General features: G+C 37.7%; 1 protein-coding gene across 1 annotated transcript in view; it reads right to left on the reverse strand.

Moving 5' to 3' along the window:
- The window catches only part of LOC5577306 (insulin-like growth factor-binding protein complex acid labile subunit), a 583,048-nt gene that overhangs the window by 264,830 nt on the left and 296,008 nt on the right, over positions 1–22,210 (reverse strand). The gene's annotated exons all lie outside the window — the stretch shown is intronic.

The following is a 22,210-nucleotide window of genomic DNA, read 5'->3' on the forward strand; positions in this document are numbered from 1 at the left end:
GTTAGGTAGATAACGAATGCGTAACGAATTTTTGAAACATAAAGAATCTTTTTTACATCCAGCTTCTTCATGTGCGTATTATGGACCCGGGTCCATAATGCGCATTATGGACCCGGGTCCATTAATGGAAATGGGGTCCATAATTGGAATTGGAGGATGATTTTATTTTTGATTTTTTTCTGGTGAAATCTTAGATTAACTAAAAGTTTTTATGTACAAATATGTAGAAAACAAGCCATTTTCATCATATTATAAAACATTTTGCTCTAGAAATAGGAGTATGTACTCGAATCCATAAAATATATTCAAACCAGCTACTAGAGGGTCCATTACTAGCACTGAAACCCTAGTCAGCGAATCTGTGTACTGAGGGTACGGGGAAAATTCTTAAACTACAGCCTGATCAACATGATGTATGTACCAACGAACAACAAACCCGATGACGTGGAGGACGCGTTCTAGGCCTATGAAGGGTGCCCAAAAAACGACGTGAAAATCGTCATCCGAGATGCGAACGCGCGGTCCGAAGAGAGTACTTTTTCCGTTCAATCATCGATAGAGCCTTCACTCCGATACCAATGACAACGGCTTACGACAAGTGACTTTCGCTGCTGTCAGGGGGATGATCATCAGCAGCACCTACTTTGCCCGTAAAGATATTCGGAAGCACACCTGGATGCACCCAAATGGTGATATTTGCAATCAGCTAGACCAGGCCTGCCCAACCTTTTTGGCTCTTTTTCGACATAAATGGTTGGTGCGTTCGTTCGCAAGAATAGACCAATATGAACAAAATTAGTCTCAAATGAAAGCTTTGTAGTATATCTGTCTAATCCATGTTGGAAATTTTAATATTTTATCAAACTCTTCGCTAGCGATGCAAGCAAAGGAAATAATCAGTCCATCGGTAGCAAAGAGATTGATATAAATTTTAAATTTACAGCGTGAATTAGACAAATATAGTATCATTTGAGACTAATTTGATTCATATCGGTCTATTTTTGCGAACGCACCTACCATTTATGTCGAAAAAGAGCCAAAAAGGTTGGGCAGGCCTGAGCTAGACCATATTCTGGTGGATGGCCGGCATTTCTCAGATGTCATCGATGTTAGGAATTTCAGGGGGCCTAAGATTTTCTCGGATCACTACCCCATTGTCAGTCAAATTCGAGCGCGACTATCAACGGCAGCGAACTCTAGCCCGTGATACAGTGTCCAGTGCTTCTCAGCAGACGGTGTTACAGCAGAATACCACAAAAAGCTGGACGAGAGGATAAGTGAGATCCACGTGAGCGAAAACCTCAACAATTTATGGGACGCAACCCATGGAAAAGTGGCAAACAGCGTAAGAAGTGATAGGTACTGATCGAAGACAGCTCAGAAAAGGATGGTTTGACGAGGAGTGCCAGAGAGTGACGGATGAGAAGAATGTTACCAGACTTCGAATGTTAGTGTCTGGTACCAGGCTGAACAGAGAGCGGTACAAGGGAGCAAGATCAGTTGAATCCACCGCAGGAAGAAAATAAGTATAACTAAAATGTTATAGCCGAGGCGAAAAACTGTATGGAACAGAACGACATGCGACGATTCAATGAAACTGTCAAAAACGTGCGGAGATAGTCAGCGCCATCTTCCGTCATGTGCAACAACCGTAAAGGTAATTTGCTGACAGACAAAACGATGGTGGCTGTCAGGTGGAGAGAGTACTTCGAAACTTTACTGAATGGAGGGAACGGTTGAGCATCAAAGTACCGAATAATCATCGACAACGATAGTCAAGCTGTGGAACTTCCATCACTATTTGAGGTTAAGAAGGCGCTAAAGGAGCTGAAGAACAACAAGGCTGTTGGGAAAGATGTGCTCCCGGCCGAACTTCTCAAGCACGGCAATGAGCAGCTACAAAGTATCATTCAATTCATTTGCTCTTTCTTCAAAAAAGGGCATAGATTGGAGCGCACCAATTACCGAGAAATAACGCCCCTCAAATCAGCGTACAAAGTAATGTCACGTATTATTTTCCACAGATTAAGACCACTTGAAGAGTCCTTCGTCGGCAAATAACAAGCTGGTTTTCGTGAGGACCGATCGACGTCGGATCAAATGTTTACCCTGCAAACTCATAATCTGATCTCTGATTTCAAGGCGGCGTTCAATTCAGTGAAAAGAAACAAGTTGTAGGAAATAATGATGGAACATGGTTTTCCGACGAAGCTGATTGGTCTGATTCGTGCAACGTTGGAAGGAATGAAATCAAGTATACGGGTTGCGGATGAGATTTCAACATCCTTCGTAACCTTCGAACGCAGGTTCATACACTTAGAAACCTCTTGTTAAACATAGCGTGAGCAGGAGCAATAAGGAGAGCTTGCGTGCATATGAACGGCATTGTCATCACACGTTCGTATATGCTCCTTGGTTTTGCGGAAGATATCAACATAATTAGGATTGATCGCCGAGCCGTGGAAGAGGCATACGTGGAAGAAAACGCGAATTGGGCTCATAATTAATTCCAGAAAGACAAAGTACATGGTCACTGGTAGAAATCGTGGGCCCATAGGTGATGTTAGTGAGGTGGTGTTACTTTTAAAGTAGTTCAAGAATTTGAGTACTTTCGTGAACTCTAGGGACTGGCGATAATGATGTTACCCGCGAGGTAAAAAGGCGTATTGCAGCTGCGATTGGGGCTATTTACGGAGCTTAAGTCCCGCAGCTTACAGACGAAGACCAAACTCGCGTTGTACAAGGCTCTAATTCTTCCGGTAGCTTTGTACGGCCACGAATCTTGGACGTTGAAAAAGGTCGACCGGAGAGCTTTTGGGGTCTTCGAACGTAAAGTGCTGCAAACAATACTCGGCGGTAAATTGGACAATGGCATCTGGCGGCGTCGCATGAATCACGAGTTATACCAGGTCTTTAAAGAAATGGATATTGTTAAGCATATGAAACACGGCAGGCTGGGCATGTAGCTCGCATGTTGGAGAAACGTCAAGCTAAACTGATATATAGCAGAGAACCAGGGAGAGGCCGTCGCTTCCGTGGCAGACTCATTTTTTGCCTAATGTTTTGAAGTGTGTAAGTCTATTTTTAGAAAATGACAGAAATGAAATAAAAAAGATCTTATACTGTTTTTAAAGAAGTCTTGAACGGAAATCGAACCGGATAGATCGCAGCAAGCCGTGCGCGCAGGCGGCTGCGTTTTGAATTTTCTGTCACGTTTACCTCGGTTCCGCGTTATGGAATTTTGCGGAATTCAGCTTGTGCTTTGAAACAATTCTTTCCGAAACAAAGCTTTGCGTAGTAAATTTTGATGAAATAAAAATCAGTACTTGAAAAGCGACATTAGTGCAAAAACAAATGTGAATCGGCAAAAGTGGAATAAATGTGAACCTGAGGTGTGATCGATCTTGAGCGTTTTCTGGCATGAGCGAAAGAGGGGACGGAAGCGGAGTAGATGGAAAGCTTACATGGCGATGACAACTCCACCGTGGCATTCGATCAACTTAGTGAGATTGTTCTGATTTTTATTATTATTTCAAGTTTTATTTACATATCAAAACAAATAGGGGAAAGTGGTCCAAAATGCCACTTTGAGGATTTGTGGCGTGTGTTCGTTGTGATTCACTTTCAATTTACATACATTAATTGCAGTTTTACGGGAGGGGGGTCAGAGTAACTTTTCTTTTTCAGAGAGCGAGTAAGGGCGCTTAAGCCCAGGCTTTAGAGCCAGAAAAATATATGCACATATTTTAAATTATATGAAACAAGAATAATTCCGACACTAAAAACCATGCAAAGTTTGTTTGGATATTACTTAAAAGTGGCCTTAAAAAAGCCTTCATGAAAAAATGTGTTATCATAAGCATGGAACGAGCTCACCAGTTGGTAATCTATCCTCGACTGAACACAAATATCTTTTCGCACTCACACAGCGCGAACAGCAAAACTTCTCGGCGCCCTGTGTTAGTGACGTAAATAAACGACAAACTTACTCGTTTTTGGTAAATGTTCGCCACACAATAACATATAATTATATCATGTCCTATTACCATAACAATCTATGATATAATTTTGTTATAATGATGAATGTAGCTTAAATGCAGTCCTAGTTATGACAAGATTGTAACAAGATTTGTTATATTTTTTTGTAACAAGGTGTGTTATGAAAACAATTGAAACACATTCTGATATAATTTTGTTATGAATAATTTGAAAAATCATTCGTCGTATCTAAATTTCATCAACGGGAAATAATTATATCTCGATATAATAAATTTGAGTAATAACTTTGATATGATTTGCTAGTCGGGAAATCATTCCAATTCCGAATGTTCAACCTAGATTCATTTTTATGGGAAAAAATAAATGTTTATTATCAAGTGCATTGAGATTTTTTGTACTTCACATATTTTCAATGCCACTGTATCCCGACCATGTATAGCTAACCCTAGTAGAACACATGTTATAATTGAGGCAGAATAACTCTTATATGACCAGATCTGGTCATATGAGGGTTATTCTACCTCAATTATAACATGTGTGCTACTCGGGAAAGTACTATGATCTATTCTTGAGATACCCATAAATAGGGTAACCAATATTATTTGGACCGTTATATATTTTGTACATTCTGTATTTACGGTTATTCAGCAGTAGTGTGTCCTAAAATTTCACTTTGACAGAAAACTTGGGGGCTGAACCTCCAAACTTGTGTAGTTCCCTTTGGAATATGACTTCAAGAGGTTGCCCGTTTTGATTTATGAAAAAAGTCCAATTTTTTGTTCGTCACAAACAAGTATTTCTTGTTCAACTGAATTTCGTTATACCCATTATATTTATAATATTTGCGAATCCCTCGGGTTCCAAACTTTTTGACAAAATATTTCCACGGTATGTTTTGAACAAAAGTTTTGCATAATAATTTTTTGAATACAAAATTATGGTTTTTAAGAGCATTCTTATTTTAAATCATCAGAAGTGGGTATCAAACTTGATACTAGTATAATTCTTTACCTACGAAAAGATGAGAAATTTTGTTAGGTAAAACTTTACCAAAGACAACAATTTTCTTGTTTTATGCATTATGGAGGTTTTCAAGATTCACTAAGGGCAGAAATATTCTCAATCAGTGTGCAAAATGTGTACAAACCACTACGAACAATTGTATCATATAGTTTGGATTCCGAGGAATCCGTAAAAAATTTTGAAAAAATGAAAGTCACGAAAATTTGTTGGAAAATAAATATTTTATTCCTGATAGTCACAAAAATTTGACTTTTTCCATAAATCTGGACGGGGCAACCTATAAACGTTATTTTTCAGAGTTCTCTTTGTACAGAAGTTTGCTTGTAACATCCCTGCCTATCGTTCGGAGGTTGAGCCCTCAATTTTTCTGCCAAAGTTAAATTTAGGTACACCCTATTCAGCAGATATTCATTACCAAAGATATCTTGTGCATTGATTATGAAGAAAGCTTTGTAGTTTATTTTCTAGAACATGAAAAACTGACTGAAATTTCGGAACTGAATTCATAACATTAGTATTATAATTATGTTTAAACTGCACTCACACTGAATACATAAATTTTGATAATGAGTAATTGTTTAGTAGGATCCCATGCACTTTTTCCAAATTCAAAAAAAAACCGGCCAAACTGTTTTTTTATTAATATTTACCTTGAAAACCCCGTTCTTAAATTAAAAACCCATTTTCACGATTTGATACGAAACAAAAAATCCATTAAGCATCATCAAAATATGTAGGTTAAATTGATCAAAAACTATCTGATAACTTACTGATACTACTCTCGCTTACTTCTGGAAGGATTTAATCAAAATCCTGAGTAGGAAGATCTCATAAAATCTTAGACAGCAGTCTCACAGTATCATTGAAGTGAATTTTAAGGACAACTTTTTAGGTATTCTAACAAGTGTTGGAAGGGATGCTTACATATTATTTTCAGTGTCACCAATCAAGAAAAAAAATTGAATCTGGAATAGAATTCTCATAAAACCACAGTCAGAGCATTCGCAAAATCCTATGTAGGATTATGAGTAGGATTCATACGAAATATTAAACAGTAATTCACAGATTCCTGAACAGGATTAGAAAATAAATCTTGAACATGATTCTGAACTCTTATGAACATTTTTAACTGAATCCTGCGCATGATTCTCATAATAAAATACTAGGAAATATTTTTGCAGAATCCTGAGTAGCATTCTTACAAAATCCAGGACATAATTCTTAGGCAGAACTTTCTTGGACAGGTTGGATTTGGATATATTATTATGTAAATTTCTGACAACAATCTGAGCAGGCTTTGGACTTCATTCTCATAAAATTCACGGTAAAATTCATAAAAAAACCTGGGCAAGACGATTTAAGACTGAGCACAGTTATCAATGAATCCTCCGTGAGATACTCAGTACCAAGTTTTTTTATCAATTTCTCGAAGAAAGCTTTATTATGGACTGACTTTTGTTCAAGTTGATCAAAATAGAATATTTCGCAAACTATACAAAATCTAGCCCGCCACCAACCTTGTTGAAATTTGACCCGCTTTTCCAAATTACATATAAATTTTATAAGGATTATTTTTAATGATGAAAATGTCGATGATTAAGCTACTATTTATTGTTTTCCCCAAAACTTGTAACCTTCTTTTAATTGTAAGCTTCTGAAAATTTCTCCTCCCTCAATGAGATAACAATACTTTAAGAAAACGCATTTCCCCCCTCTTATCATCACATCCATCGTCCCCAATCGAACGAATCCTCCCAAGACAAGGCGACGGACCCGTTCGATTTACAATTTAAAGTTTTTCACTTGCACCACTTGGGGATCGAATCGAACGGCGGAATCCCAGTTCAGTTTCTTGCTCCCCGGTTCGACGTGTTATGGCGCTGTGATGCGCTCCTTTGAAGGAGAAAAATAGCATAACGACGAGTGCTGCTTCCTTTTTTATGTCTTCTCGGCACCAGCCCGAGAAGTGCAGCGAAGAAATAATAAAAATAGCAATGAGACCACTATTCTATGTAAGAGGGCGGGGGGGGGGGGTGAGGTTAGAGCAGGAATTGCACACTCCAGAAGAAAAACAGCTTCACAGCGCTGCTGCACAGTCGGAGATCAACCGAAGAAAAATCAGCATATTTATTTTATGCCATTTTTAGTCGCCGGCCGAGTCGCTCTAGAAATCGATCGGTGAAAATTGATAGCCTTTGTGCGAGGAGCTTCTCGTGCGGTTGAGATGAGTCCAAGGCTGCCGTTCGGTCGGTTGGAAAATGAGAAGAAATTTAATGTACCAACCGTGGGTGTAGACAGAGTCTCACAGGGTGAGATTCTTCAAAGAATTTCTCTGAAGCACTCTCATATTCGAAGAAATTCGTTCATAAAATCCTGGATGTTTAATTGGCGAAACTCTTAGAAAAATACTTGGTGGAGCCCTAGAAAAATTTTGAGAATTCCTCAGTTAATAGAGAAATCTTTCATATTGCATATTAATTTCAATGGAAAACCTTGTGTTTGAAAATCAACACTCTTGATAGAAATCATTAAATAAGGGGAAATAAGATTCTTTGAAGGAATACTTCGAAAAATATTTGGGGAAAATCTGGAGAAATTCGAAAGTAAATGTAGATTTCGTTCACAGTTCAACGTTTAATGCGAGAAGGGTACAGAGCAGAGGCTGTGAATGATCTTTTTATCGTGAAATTTTGGAGTGAACTTTCAAGATCGCTCGAACACCTTCGTTCCACCTTATTGACATCCTGACTACGCCCAGGGCCCAAACCAAAGCAAGGCGCTCGAACCAACTAAGCCAAGATAGATGGCGTTCGGAATGTTCAGGGGAAAAATGTTTGAGGGGGGCTGACACTGACCCACGCCACACTCTCTTCGGTGGTGCACAGGAAGCAAAACGGTTTCGAACACATACCTAATAAAATAAAAACTGTTTCTTGACCGGAGCTGTGTAAATGGGAGTTCTGGCTGTTGCTGGGAGGTGCAATAAATCTTGTTAGAAATTGACGCTTGGGAAGTGCTACAACAACAACGTACAACTTCGGTGGCTTCGGTGTGCAAGATGCGGGTTAGACGAGTTTTAGATTTCAAAACGAAGGCGACTGGTGAGACTCATGGATTCTTCGGTCGTGTAAGGTGCTTGAATTATAATTTATGGGGAATCATGCGGGCAGTCCACGTATTGAATCATAAAGTTAGTAAAGTAAATTGAATTTTCCCATCCCAGGAAATTTGCATGTATATAGTTCAAGTACAAATCAAATTTATGGTTACACCTCATTGCTGAGCTTTCTTCTATTTATTTAAGTACCAGAGCAAACAATCACCGTTACTTGCTATTCCTGTTTAACTCCAGTTACGTTCTACATTCGCGAAGTACTGGTTCAACCTTCTTCGCGATGCTATTGGGTGTGCAAGATTTATCTGCTTAACATGCTTTTTTAGCTTTGACACTTGTAGTTTCTAGGGTGAATGTTAAGCAGACCAAGATCAGGGTACCATAAAACGGGTAACTTTGATAAGTTTTTCGAAGAAAACTTCAATATTGATGCATGCTGTTTCAAAGAATTACAATTTTTAAAACAAGTACTGACATTCTAGCTATCGATTGCACTTGATAGATTGCCAAAAGATTAATTCTGAATGGATATATTATTTTTCATATAATCGAAAGTCGGTTTTCGGTTTTGGGGTTACTTTGATAATGGAGTATAATTCGAACAAAATTGAATGAATTACGGAACATTTATAGGGCGTTGCATACCTTTAGGCGTTTAACGCTATATGGAAATTTCTGACTTAGATTACAAAAATTGTCCCAGTTTGTAAAAATGGTTTTCGCTAAGAGATTTGAGACTGAAATCATGTTCTACTATAACTAGGCTTTCATGGATAAGTGACGAACTTATTATGACTTTATCAAATAGTTATCGTAGAACAGATTGTTTGTTAACGTTGCAAAAATGCTAAAATCTTGTAAATTTTTAAAATTTGCATAAAAATCCTCAAATGCAGTTGATTCTAACAAAAATAGCTTTGACATGAAGTGTCATACTAATACTCTTTACCTTTACATTCGTTTTTCTCAACTGATTGACACAAACTTCGTTATTTGGTTTAATATGTTGTTGGTCTCGCACTATCAAAGTTACCCCATTTTACGGTATTTTGAAATAAAGACTTTGCTGGGTTAATAGAAAACCCTAATATTAGCACAAAACATTAGATAACAAAACTTGAACTAGTTATATGTAATACAAAAACAATATGAAGTATATCAATGCAATTAGAAACGCAAACATAACGGAAAAGATGTTTTCCGGATGTGCAATATCTACACAAGAGTAGTGTTGGTAGAAGAGTTCTATTTAGTATTGTTTCAGGTGATTTCCAAATTTATTTTTAAAGCATACGTTAATGTTCCAATTTGACTTCACAATCACATCTTCTGATCGTTTATAGTTGAAATCATAATCTATTTTCAGCTTCAAGTTAATAATAGCGGTTCACAACAATGGTATATCGAACGCCAAATTTTAAGGTGCAAGTAAAAATGAAGCAAATGCCAATAATGAGAACGCAGTTTCCTCCCTTGAAATCAACAAATCGGAAAAAATAAAAACACACAATTCTGGAAATGGTTTGAATTTCGTTGGACTTTTCGTTATCTTTGGTGATGTTTGCAAAAATTCTTGATTAAGACATTGAGGTTAACAGTGTTTTACTTCTTTGAAAGTTTATTTGACTGGGATAGAGCCTGCTCTACAGTAAAGTGTTCCATTAGCACTAGGGCGGGTAATATGAAAAAGTACAAATTCAAATGTATACCGTTTTGATTCATATTACGGACAGCTTCTTATATCGGACACTCTACTTTGTATGGGAAACATTTCACTCGAATTGTTTCAATTTTTGCCGTTCGAAAGTTCACACTTTCAAGGCTCATTTCAATCAAAATTTTCTATAGATATCTATAAAAAATTATAACACTCAACTGCCTTAGAGGCCTCTTTAGTGGTTTGCCAATTTCAAATGATGATTTGACTTGTTTTTTATGATTTACATGAGCTGTCCGGAATTTGAATCAAAGTGCCCGGAATATGGGGCAAAAGTAAGGAAGCGTCCGGAATAAGAATCATGAAAAGTCCACACATTTCTGTTAATTTAAAGTTATTGATGCATCAGAAATAAAATCTTCTCCCACTACAATCGTACAGATTGATTTATTTTATATGCATCCTGATGGGTTATACTTCATTAAGGCCTTAAGTGTCCATAATATGAATCAAAACGGTACAACCAGATCAAAGTTTTTTCAGTTCCAGTTAGGGTCACAGACAACTTTACGAGACTGTATGAAAATTTGCGCACATTGGGATTGAAACTTGAATGAAGATTAATATAGACACAGTTTGAATCATTTTTGACGTTGGATAACGTCTTACGGCAACATACTGGGGTACAATTTCGAAAAACGAAAAATCGCTCGCGTCACGAAAAGTGGTTAGATTTTGACTGTTAATAACTTACTAACGCTCGCATAAATTTTCAAGATTCTTGCACCAATCGATTGGAAATCTTTCTACGAATCTACTCAAATAATGAAAACTATTGATTTTCATGACTAAACTATTGAAAAATAGGTAAATGTCGAGGCATGTCTTATTTTTCATAGAAAAGCACATTTTTCTTGCTGTTATAAGGTTTTGACGTTTTGAAATTTACATGTGCCGTAATTTCGGGTGAAATTGATCATTTTTCATGGTTTTTCGTGTCTGTTTTCAATCATGTTGAAAATGCCAAACAACTGAATACAAGTACGACGGTCAACCTCTTTGGCTCATGTGCCAAAATGTTATAACAAATGTGGTTTTAGTGCTAAAAATCATCCCTTAAATAGAAAATCGGGGAATCCCATTTCGGGGTGAAATTGATCACTTGTCAATGCGATTATTGTTATTTTTTGAAACGACTCTACATAATGAATATGAGCTCCCTGAATTCGAATATTCTTGCAAAATGCTTAATAATGCAATATGTAAAGAAATAATGAATAGTTAATTTCAAGAATTGTGATAAAAACGCCTAGATGTAGGCAATTTCTTAAGGAAAAACCGGATATCCAACAGAAATTTAATTATTTCAACCGTATGAGCTAATTGGTACCAGTTTAGAAGATGAAATCGGGCTAGGGGATATATTTTAAGCATCCTTACAAACTTTACTTACAGTGACCCCACAGTTATGGATCAACTAAGGGTCATTTTTCAGAACAAAATATGATTAAAACACATGGTGATACTGTACAAATTAAAATTATCTTCCTGACCATGCAGAAAATAGTTGTTTTCGAGAATACAGCTCAAAATTCTCGGTTATTTACCAAAAAGTGTCGATTTCAATAGAAATTCCAAACGATGTCCACCCGACAGATGTGGATCAGTGGGAGAGGAGGATTCTATTATGGATCAAATCGACTCATATTATGGATCAAAACACTATAACAGCAATTTATCTGCGAAGTAAACGAATGGTGTGTTAGTGAAAGCATACGTTTTGGCGTTTCTTTCGGAATTGTCTTATCTTTGATTCATAACTGTGGTATGGGTTTCAATTCCCCAAAGATATGAATCAACGCTTCTGGGTATACGGTTGACATTTTATTTCATACGGACGGAAAAAATATACTTAAGCATATTATGATTGATTACGATGCTGTACAGATTTATGGTTAACGTAGGTAAAATGTGTTCTGCTAAATTGCACCTGTATTTGATGAGATATTCCCGTTTTATTCCAACTCTGATCCATACCTGTGTGCTATCCATAATTGTGGGGTGACTGTACCTTGAAAAATTCCGTTGTCATCGTCGCTACCTACATGCAAATGCATGCTAGAGCGATCAGAGTATCAATTTGTCAAACAAAGAGCTAAAACTAATCAGCAACAGCTAACTAGAAAACTAATCAACCAACATTATAATTGATAAATAAATTAATAAATCAATTAATAGTTATAGATGAAGTGTCTCTGGTTGTAACTCTTTTACATTGAATGACCCGTTTTGTTTGAAATTGTGCTGCAATTCAATTTAAGCGCGTTCTCCACGGATACGACGAGTCAGTTGGATGTCCTTCGGTATGATGCTGGCACGCTTGGCTTGGATCGCGCACAGGTTGGTAATCCTAAACAAACCGATCAGATAGGCCATTCGCTTCCTGCAGGACCATGACGGCCGAGCTCTGGAATCGCAGATTTGTCTCTACATTTCTCCGGATACCACTACGAAGCAGAAAAAGTTCTTCATGGTGCGGAACTTCTTCGAGTATAACGGTCTATCGGTGTTGAAGTGTTATCCGAACCAAACTTACACGACAGATTTTCTGTGCTAACACACAATGTCCACAATAGGACGGAATTGACATGCAACAAATAATATGAAAATTGATTGGATTTTTATCAGTAGAAATCTCTCATAAGTTTGTGCCGGTCTCGAGCCAGGAAATAGATGAAGCTAACGTTATCCAACGTCAACTTGGCGGTTGTATCTCGGAAACAACCTCTTACTTTTTGAAATCAACCTGAGTTATCCACGTAAGGACTTCCTGAAAAAAAAAACTCTTGGACGAATTTCTGATGGATCTCCTGGAGAAATTCCTGGATGAATTCTTCCAGGAGTTCCTCGAAGAGCTTCTTGAGAAGTTCCTCCAGGAGTTCCTTCAAATATTATTCCTAGAGAAATTCCTGATGAATCTCCAGGAGAAATTCTTGAAGAAAATCTTGAACAATCTCCTGGAGGAATTATTGAAAAACTCCTGGAGAAATTCCTGAAGGAAATTCTGGAGGAATTCCTGAAGAAACTCCTGGAGGAATTCCTAAAGAAACACCTGGAGGCAAGCCTGAGAGAACTTCAAACTCCAGGAGTTCCTTTAGCAATTCCTCCACGAGTTCCTTCGGATATTTTTCCTGGAGGATTTACTGAAATAATTCCTGTAGGAATTGCTGAAAGAATTCCTACAGGAATTGTTAAACGAACTTTTGAAGGAATTTCATAAAGAATTCCTGCACGATTTGTAAAGGATATCCTGGAGGAATTCTTCAAACAACTCTTGAAGGAATTCTTTAGGGAACTCCTGGAGGAATTATTTGAGGAACTGAAGGAATTCCTGAAGGATCTCCTGGAGAAATTTCAAGAGGCTCTCATGGAAGAATCCATAAAGGAACTGCTGGAGAAATTTCTGAAGAAACTCCTAGATGAATTCTTGAAGGATCTCCTAGAGAAATTCCTTCAGGAATTCCTCCACTTTTTTTATAAGAGATTCTTTTTAGAAGGATTCTTGAAGGATCTCTTGGAGAAATTTCTGATGAGAACTCCGGGACGAATTCTTCAAGGAACTCCTGGAGGAATTCCTGAAGAAACTCCTGGTGGAATTCCTGAAGGACCTCCTAGAGAAATTCCTGAAGGAATTCCTCCAGGAGTTGCTTCAGGAATTCTTCCACTTGTTCTTTAAGAGATTCTTCTTAGAGGAATTTTTGAAGGATCTCTTGGAGAAATTTCTGAAGAAACTCCTAGAGGAATTGCTGAAAGAACTTCTGGAGAATTTCCTGAAGGAATTTCAGGAAGAATTCTTGAAGGAACTACTGGAATAATTCATGAAGAGACTCTTGGAGGAATACCTGAAGGGTGGCCTGGAGCTATTCTTGAACTCCTAAAGGAATCGCTGAAGTAACTCCTGAAGGAATTCCTGAAAGTATTCTTGGGGAATTTCCAAAAGGAACTCCTGGAGGATTTCCTTAAAGAGTTCCTACAGAAGAACTCCTTTAGGAATTTCTGAAGGAACTCTTGGAAGAATCCCTGAAGGAACACCTGGAGGAATTTCTGAAGAAACTCCTGGAGGAAATGCTTAAAAAACTCCTGGGGAATTCCTAAAGGAACTCCTAGAGGTATTTCAAGAGTAACTCCTGGAGGATTTCCTGAAGTAATTTCTAGAGGGATTTCTGAAGGAACTCCTGGAGGAATTCCTGAAGAACATTCAGGAGGAATTCCTAAAAGAACACTTGGAGGAAACCCTGAAAGAATTCCTGAAAAAATCCTTGTCGAATTCCTGAAAAAATTCCTGAATTCTTGATTCCTGAAGAAATTCCTGAAGAAATTACTCCAAGAGTTTCTTCAGCTATTCCCCCACGAGTTCCTTCAGAGATTCTCCCTAGTGGAAATCCTGAAGGATCTCCTGGAGAAATTTCTGAAGGAATCCCTACACGTGTTTCTTCGGAGATTCTTCCTGGAAGAATTTCTGTATGAAATTCTCCAGAAGATCCTTTAGGAATTCCTCCAGGAGTTTTGTAAGGAATTCATACAGAAGTTCTTTCAGGAATTTCTTCAGGAGTACCTTCATCAATTCATCCAGAAGTTCTTTCAGGTATTTCCGCTGGAGATCCTTCAGAAATTCCTCCAGGAGTTCGTTCAGAGATTTCACAAACAGTTCCTTCAGGGATTACTCCAGGAAGTTCAAGACTTCCTTTATGGATTTTTCTTGGAGTTCCTCCAGGGATTCCTAAAGGAGTTCCTTGAAGAGTTTCTCTAGAAGTACTTCCAGGGAATTCCCAACACCAAAAAGCTCACATGGAGAGAGACTATCTCAACGCACACAACAGGCTTCTTCCAATAGTAACTCAAAAAATTCCGCTATAGATTTCAAAGAAGTCAGGAGTGCTTACTTCTTCCAGGGATTCTAGGAGTTCCTTCCGGAATGCCTGCAGGATTTTCTACATGAGATCCTTAATGAAGTCCCCCAGGAGTTTCTTCATCGATTTCTCAAGGAGTTTCAATTCTTCCAGAAGTTCCTTCAAGAAATCTTCCAGGAGTTCCTTCAGGAATTCCGCAAGGATCCTACAGGAATTCCACCAGGACTCTCTTCATGAATTACTCCAGGAGTTCCTTCAGGGATTACTCCTGGAGATTCTTCAGGAAATTCTCCAGGAATTCCTTTAGCGATTTCTCGATAAGTTCCTTCAGGAATGCAAATAGTAATTCCTCCAGGATTCCTCCATAAATTCTCCTAGGAGCTCCTCCAGGAAATCTTCCAGGAGTTCCTCCTGAAGTTCCTCAAAGGATTCCTCCAGAAGTTTTTGCAGGGCTTCCTCCAATATTTCCTCGTATCTTTGATGAAATATCAAAAAGGACTTCTAGAGGAACTCCTTGGGAGTCTCTTTTGGAAGGAACTCCTGAAAGAAGTCCTCGAGGAATCCATGGTGGAGCTCTTGTAGGAATTTCTGGGGGACCATTTTACGATTCCTCCAGGAGCTCCTTCAGGAATTCCTCCAGAAGTTCCTACAGGCAGTCCTCCAGGAGTTCTTTGAGGAATAAATCCAAGAGTTCCGTCAGGAATTTCTCCAGGAATTCTTGCCGGATTTCCATCAGCAATTCCTTCAAAAGTTCTTTTTGTAATTTCTCCAGAAATTCTTTCAGGAATTTCTCCAGAAGAACCTTCAGAAAGTCTTCCAGAAATTCCTTCAGGAATTCCTCCAGGGATTCCATCAGGAAGACCTCCAGAAGTTCCTTCAGGAATTTCTCCAGGGATTCCTTGAGGAATTTTTCCATGAGTTCCTTCAAGAAGTCCTCCAGGAGATTCTTCAGGAATTCCGCCAGGATTTTCTTCAGATATTTCCCCAGGAGTTTTTTCAGCAACTCTTTAAAAAGTTCCTTTAGTTATTCGTCATAAAACTACTCCAGGAGTTCCGTCAGGAATTCCTCCACGAGTTCTTTTAAAATTCATCCAGGAGTTCCTTGAGAAATTTTTCTTTAAAGCAAATTTTTTGAAGGCAAATTAACTGCCTATAAATGTCACGGTGTCTTTGTGGAGTAACTTTATTACAAAAAAATAGGTAAGTCTGAAATTTCGAATTAAAAACAATTAGACTTTGCTCTTTCATTTGCGACCAAAATCAAAATAATCGGTCGGGGGATCCAGAACATTTTTTTTTTATTTTGTGTGAAGTATTCATGGATATGTGTTTTTGTACCGATACACATTGCGTTGAACATAGATACGGGACAAACTGCAAGATCAAACCATTTTAACACCTTGGCTTGGAAGGTAAAGTTGTTCTTGCTCAAAAGAGCTGTAATAATCATATATGACATATGATATACGCATAATTGCAATACTGTCTCAAACGTCATTTTAGCTATTGTCCACGAAAAACCTTGAAAATCGTACTTAAATTGGTCATACAATCAATACATCATAGAAGTTATTAGGGAATATTTTTAATAGGTGAAGAGGCATCGATATCGAACCTCGAATTTTATAGAACTTGTTTGTAGATTTGTATCTTGAGAACCTGACAACCTTTTGCGTTGAACATTTTATTGATTAGTCGTCACCAGCGAGTGACCATTGAGTTACCGGTTGTCTGCTTCTCTAGACTTGTGAAAATTCGAGGTTTGGCTTCTATGTATTCTATGTATAAAACCATTGATAACCGAGTGTGTAGCTCGTTGTTATTAAGCTGATAAACGGACCAAAATAAAAACTGTCACCGCTGGGAGACAGAGGAGGATCTTCTCTTCGTCGTAGCATTGTGAAATAAAGTGTAATTCCATTCCTTTGCTCAGTAATAACAAGCTATGGCTTTTAGGACGAGATCATAAATTATGCGAGATTTCTCTTTTTACTCGTAGATACAAAAGTGACTTATCCACCTTTCAAACAACACAATTTCAGTTATTCGAATTAACTAGTAGAGGGCTTCGCATGTGATAAACCTTGTTACAAGGCATGTAATATACTTGCCCCATGGTGCTGAAAAATACGCTAATTTGGATGGTATTTGAGAAGTTTCAAATCTTATATTCTTTATGTTATTTTCTTAATGGCACAGTGCTTATGAAAAGATCAGAAACTAACATCATGAGGCTAAAATGGGTTTGGGATTTTTGTACTTGTTTGCAGTACTATAACCGCATATTAACCCCTCTACCAGCAGCTTCATTTTTTCAAAATATTCAAATCGCGATAACTTTTTTGTTTCTCAATATTTTTGAAAAAAATTTCCACAACTTCTCAATAAACTCTCTTTTTTCAGAATCTGTATCGGTTTTAAGCATTGGTCATCTATATTCGGAGATATTCCAAAATTCCTTGGGGGACCAACGCATAGCCATAACTCTCGTAATTATTTCTGGCTACAGATTTTTTCTCATATTCGGTTATTCGCTTTTCAAAACTAAACTTTGATGAAAGTCTATTGTGAAGAAATTAAACATATCGGTGTAACTGTTTTTGAGCAATGAGCTTTCATGTTTTTGGTACCACTCTAGCCGTAACGAGATCTTGAAAACTTCTTAAAACATCATATTGAAATTTTATATGGGAAGTGTCGGTCTCCCAAGGAACACCGAAATATTTTCAAAACCAGTTGACCAATGGTCAATACCGCCATAGATTCCAAAATTAAAAGAGTTTTTTGAGAAGTTGTGAAAAAATGGTGGCTATATTTTTCCACCAAAAGTAATCGCGATTCAAATATATTTTTGTGCTGAAAAAATGAAGCTGCCGAGTTTGCTAAATAATAGCAAACAAACTCATGAATATCTCTTCTGCTATCTGTCGAATTGAATTTCTCTCTTCAGCAAATTTCTTTATTATGGTTTGAAGAATGAGCTTTTACAATGGGATAATAAGTTTGTACTTACATTACAGTACAAGCGTGTTTGGAACATACCTCAAAATTTCTTCATAGTAATTTCCATATAAACCTACATTGTCTTTGAGCCACCTTAAATCACCACCTAGAAAGCTGCGAATTTCACAGAACACTATTTTTATAGTAAGGATAGTAAGGAACATATGTGAGATTGAATTCTCAAACATTTTTTAATTTTGAACCGCCCTAATGTACATAAACACATAGATAGGCAAATTCAAAGATATGTGCAAGTCTCTCGAAATCAAACAAAAAAAAAATTACTCTGGACCCCCCGACCGATTATTTTGGTTTTAGCAGCAAATGAACGCGAGAAACCTAGACTTTATTGTGGAGAAGTTTCAGACTTACCTATTTTTTTGTAATAAACTTGTTCTACGAAACACACCGTGAATGTATACGTGTAACATTCGACAAAAGTAGGCATTGAGTAAATGGAATCTTATTCTTTCTGGCGTTACGTCCCCACTGGGACAGAGCCTGCTTCTCAGCTCAGTACTCTTATGAGCACTTCCACAGTTATTAACTGAGAGCTTACTATGCCAATGACCATTTTTGCATGTGTATATCGTGTGGCAGGTACGAAGATACTCTATGCCCTGGGTAGTCGAGGAAATTTCCAACCCGAAAAGATCCTCGACCGGTGAGATTCGAACCCACGACCCTCAGCTTGGTCTTGCTGAATAGCTGCGCGTTTACCGCTACGGCTATTTGGGCCCCTAAAGAGTAAATGGAATACCAAATGTGAATTTTATGGCAGTATGGGACGATACTAGAATTTCTAAAAAATGCCAAGAATTCAAAAGTGCTTATTTGAGGATGAAATTTTGTACAACTCATATCGCATACCGGGTGAATAGTCAGAAAATAATTCTGATATAAATTTAATCGCTACTTCATTACGGGACTCATGTATAATCTCAATGTGACTGTTATGCGGTTACAATTACCAATGTGACAAAACAACTTGGTATTTTTTTCGGATTATCTAGAACAAACTCACAGATTTCAGTGAGTTGATCGAAAGTATTCATCATTTGATGATTAACGCGGTATTAATGAAAAAATGTCGAATGTGACAAATATGCAGTTATGGGCAGTTTAGGTCCCGGATTAAATCATCAAAGCTAGCTAGACCAACCAAGTCGGGATTATCAGCATGACCCGCCGACGTAGACTGTTGTGGATGATATGATGAACTTGTTGCAATTGTAGGCGTCGAGTCTATTTGCAGTTTATAGAAAACCCCTTGATCAAAAATTTGATTGTAAACTGTAAATTGTAAACATGTAACATAAAAGCCGTAACCTGTGAACAGACCCCCCTCCCCTAAAAGGAACACGCAATTTATGGACGGCTCCACAGTATGGTCAAAGGGTTGTTTTTAATCCACGATATTTCTGGAGAGATAGCTGTTGGATTGTACTAAATTCGCTTATTGCAACCATTTATATCAAATATTCCATCATTTCCTGAACATAAAATACTGTGTCGGGTTATTAATTATATAAGATATTTAAATAAAAAAAGGAATACGTTAATGTATATTTTGAAAACGACCTGGGGCAGACACGAACATTCTAAAAACGTCATTATTTTTATTTATTTTTATACTTTCAAGCCCTGGGTTTCCCGTCTCCGTGTATTCAGATCAACTTTTTTTGTCGAACTGTGTAATCCAACATCATTAAAGAAGCTAAGGTTACTGAAAAGTGTATAGGTTTAGCAAATTATTGAAAGAATAAAGGTAAAATTATATTGATACACTTGAAGAAATTTCGTATCAACTTTTAACTCAAATGTATTATAGGTTCTACATTATTTTTGTTTCACATTTCTCTATAATAATGCAAATGAACAAGTTGTAGACTCACTTGAAATTTACATTTCGTTAACTTTAAAATCTTGTGAGTTATGGGCGATTTTCGTGTTTTTTAAGTGTAATTTCGAAGTAAATCTCCTCAATTTACAAAAAATTAAGTTTTTATTTTTTTGCAGCAAAAGTTTTCTAATATAGTCACGTAAAACTGAAAACGAAAAAGTTAGACCAAAAAAGCTGTTCTTCATAACATTCAGAATCAATTTTCTGTTGAGTTTGAGTCAAAATTTAAGCTTATGCAAGAGCCATCCTATTTAATCTTTTTACGAATAACTTCTCTGAAATCATCCTACGTTTAAAATCGAAGAGAACAGAGAAAACACATATATCCTGCTAAATTGTCGATTCGGACCATTGTACAATGTGTTCCGGATATTTGGTTTCATTGGACAATAGCACAATATTGCGATTTTAAAACATTGCAGGCGACAACTCAACCTTAATGATTGTGTAAAGCAAGTCTATAGCAGTTCAAGGTTCAAGAGGTTTTGGATGACTTGGCAACATGTCGGATTTGATCTAGATCCGGTTCCCCAAAGAAAGTTCTTATTATATTGGAGGTTGCCAAACCTAACTTGTGAGATATTAAGATTTTTCAAACCACATCCAAATATCCGGCTCCCAGGGGAAGTGGCCATTGAAGTGAAAATTCTGGAATTTAGTTTTGATACATATACTTCCAGTTAACTAGACTAGACAAGACTTTTACGCAACGCTCATTGGCACAGTCGGGAAACATTACTCATGAAAATTTTACCGGACTGATACAGAACGCTCACTCCTTGACACTCCTTGACAAAAACACTTTAAATTCAACCAGTTGCTGTTGAAAAATAAACTTTTCATATAGTCCGTGCTGTGAGCATAATTAAATTTTCGGCACTAAATTTCCTTCCTGAGTTGTGAAAATTAGCAAGAAGTTGATATCCTACAGAAGATAGTGTCACAGTTTTGTCCGGTGCCAAACCGGCAGAAACGTTCAACTTTCTTCGAGAAATGAAAAACTCAACATTCTTCCAGCCACATATGGCAAATGGGTGTCCTATCTTCGTTTCTTGCAAACTTTTGACCGGGTGTCGTCTTCCATCGTTGTCTTGGGGTGCGGGTGGAAACAAACTTGTGCCAACTTTGTGTCCGCCTCAAGGGGAATACAGCAAACATCTTTGTGGGTTACCGTGCTAGGTGCACGCAAAAGCACCACGATAAATTTTGGCTTAAATCGTTCGTCTAGGGAATTGCATACATGATCCCCTTGTGAGCTAGTTTCGTTCATTCACCGACTGTGGTTGGTTTGTTCAACTTTTGCATTCTTGATGATTTTATTCATATTAAATTCACATAGTTTAGTAGGAGTGGTAATTTGAAGTTTTCGGAAAAATGAAATATTCATCTTCTATGAAGATAAGAGTTTCAACGAAACGACAAAAAATATAATTTTAAAACCACTAAACAAACAACTTACGGTTTGAGGCATAGAGAGGAGAAGTTACATCACACCGGAAGTCGAAGCGAACCACAGCAGGGTGGCAGTGAGCTGAAACTTTTCCGTCTTGTGTGGTTACCCCACCCACCACAATCTAATCTGCCTTTCCCTATCCGGCTATCAGTCAAAAGTGTGGCCGGTTCAAAGACGTCCTCCTTTGCCGCAGCCTAGCCTCATCTGTGTATCAAACTTCAAGAGGAAACTTCTCGGGAGCATTCTTCGTTGATGCAAAATTTTCCCCAGCTTTCGGAAAGTGTAATCGTTTGCGAGTTTCCTAGTATTTTGAGCACACACACATACAGTTCGAACTTTTGTGTGTTTTCGATTTTACGATTGACTTACGTTTTGCTATTCTTCACTTTTCCGGATTTATCGATTTACTTGGCTGTGTGTCAAACTCAGGGAAACTGCTCCCGGCTATGCAAAGAATATGGTAAAGTAAACTCTCTTCAAGTTGATGGATATTTGAGGAGCCACTCGTGCGTTGAATGAACGACAACAAACATCGACACAGGAACAGAATCAATTTTGGGACTCACAATATTCGGCTCGATATATTTTCCACTTCAAGTTGTTCAACCGAAACAAATTGGCTTTTCGCTGCGCAAATCTACCCGGGCACTCCAGCTAGACAGCTTTGGATTAAAAATTCAAACATGTCATGTGTTGAAAATTGAGCCGAACTAACAATTCAAATATTTCCAAAACTCTCGCCGCTTCCAGATAAATCAATAAAATAGCAGCTCAACTGCACGCCGGATGCACCGTATCGGCTGCTGCACTTTGATGCAGATATTTTTTGTTCGTCTTCAAAACATAGCGATAAAACCGGATTGCCACTGCAATGACCCAATTCGTGTCGGAATAAAAAAAATCCGATACGAGTCGAAATGTATCAAAGTTGCACTCTAATAAAAAAGAGAGTATCTAAATCAAAGCCAATCCATTCCGCTTATCGAGAGATGCGGAGTGTGACTCAGTGCGATTGCTGTTCTGCACATGATTTGATTTTGGATAGCAAATATACACCGGCACACTACAGGTTTGTTCTTGTCTATCCGGTGCATCTGTCACAAGCAAAGAGCTCCGAGAGATAATTAGATTTCTGCAGCAGCGAATA

This window comes from Aedes aegypti, chromosome 3, assembly GCF_002204515.2.
Source record: "Aedes aegypti strain LVP_AGWG chromosome 3, AaegL5.0 Primary Assembly, whole genome shotgun sequence".
In the NCBI taxonomy this organism is placed as follows: Eukaryota; Metazoa; Arthropoda; class Insecta; order Diptera; family Culicidae; genus Aedes; species Aedes aegypti.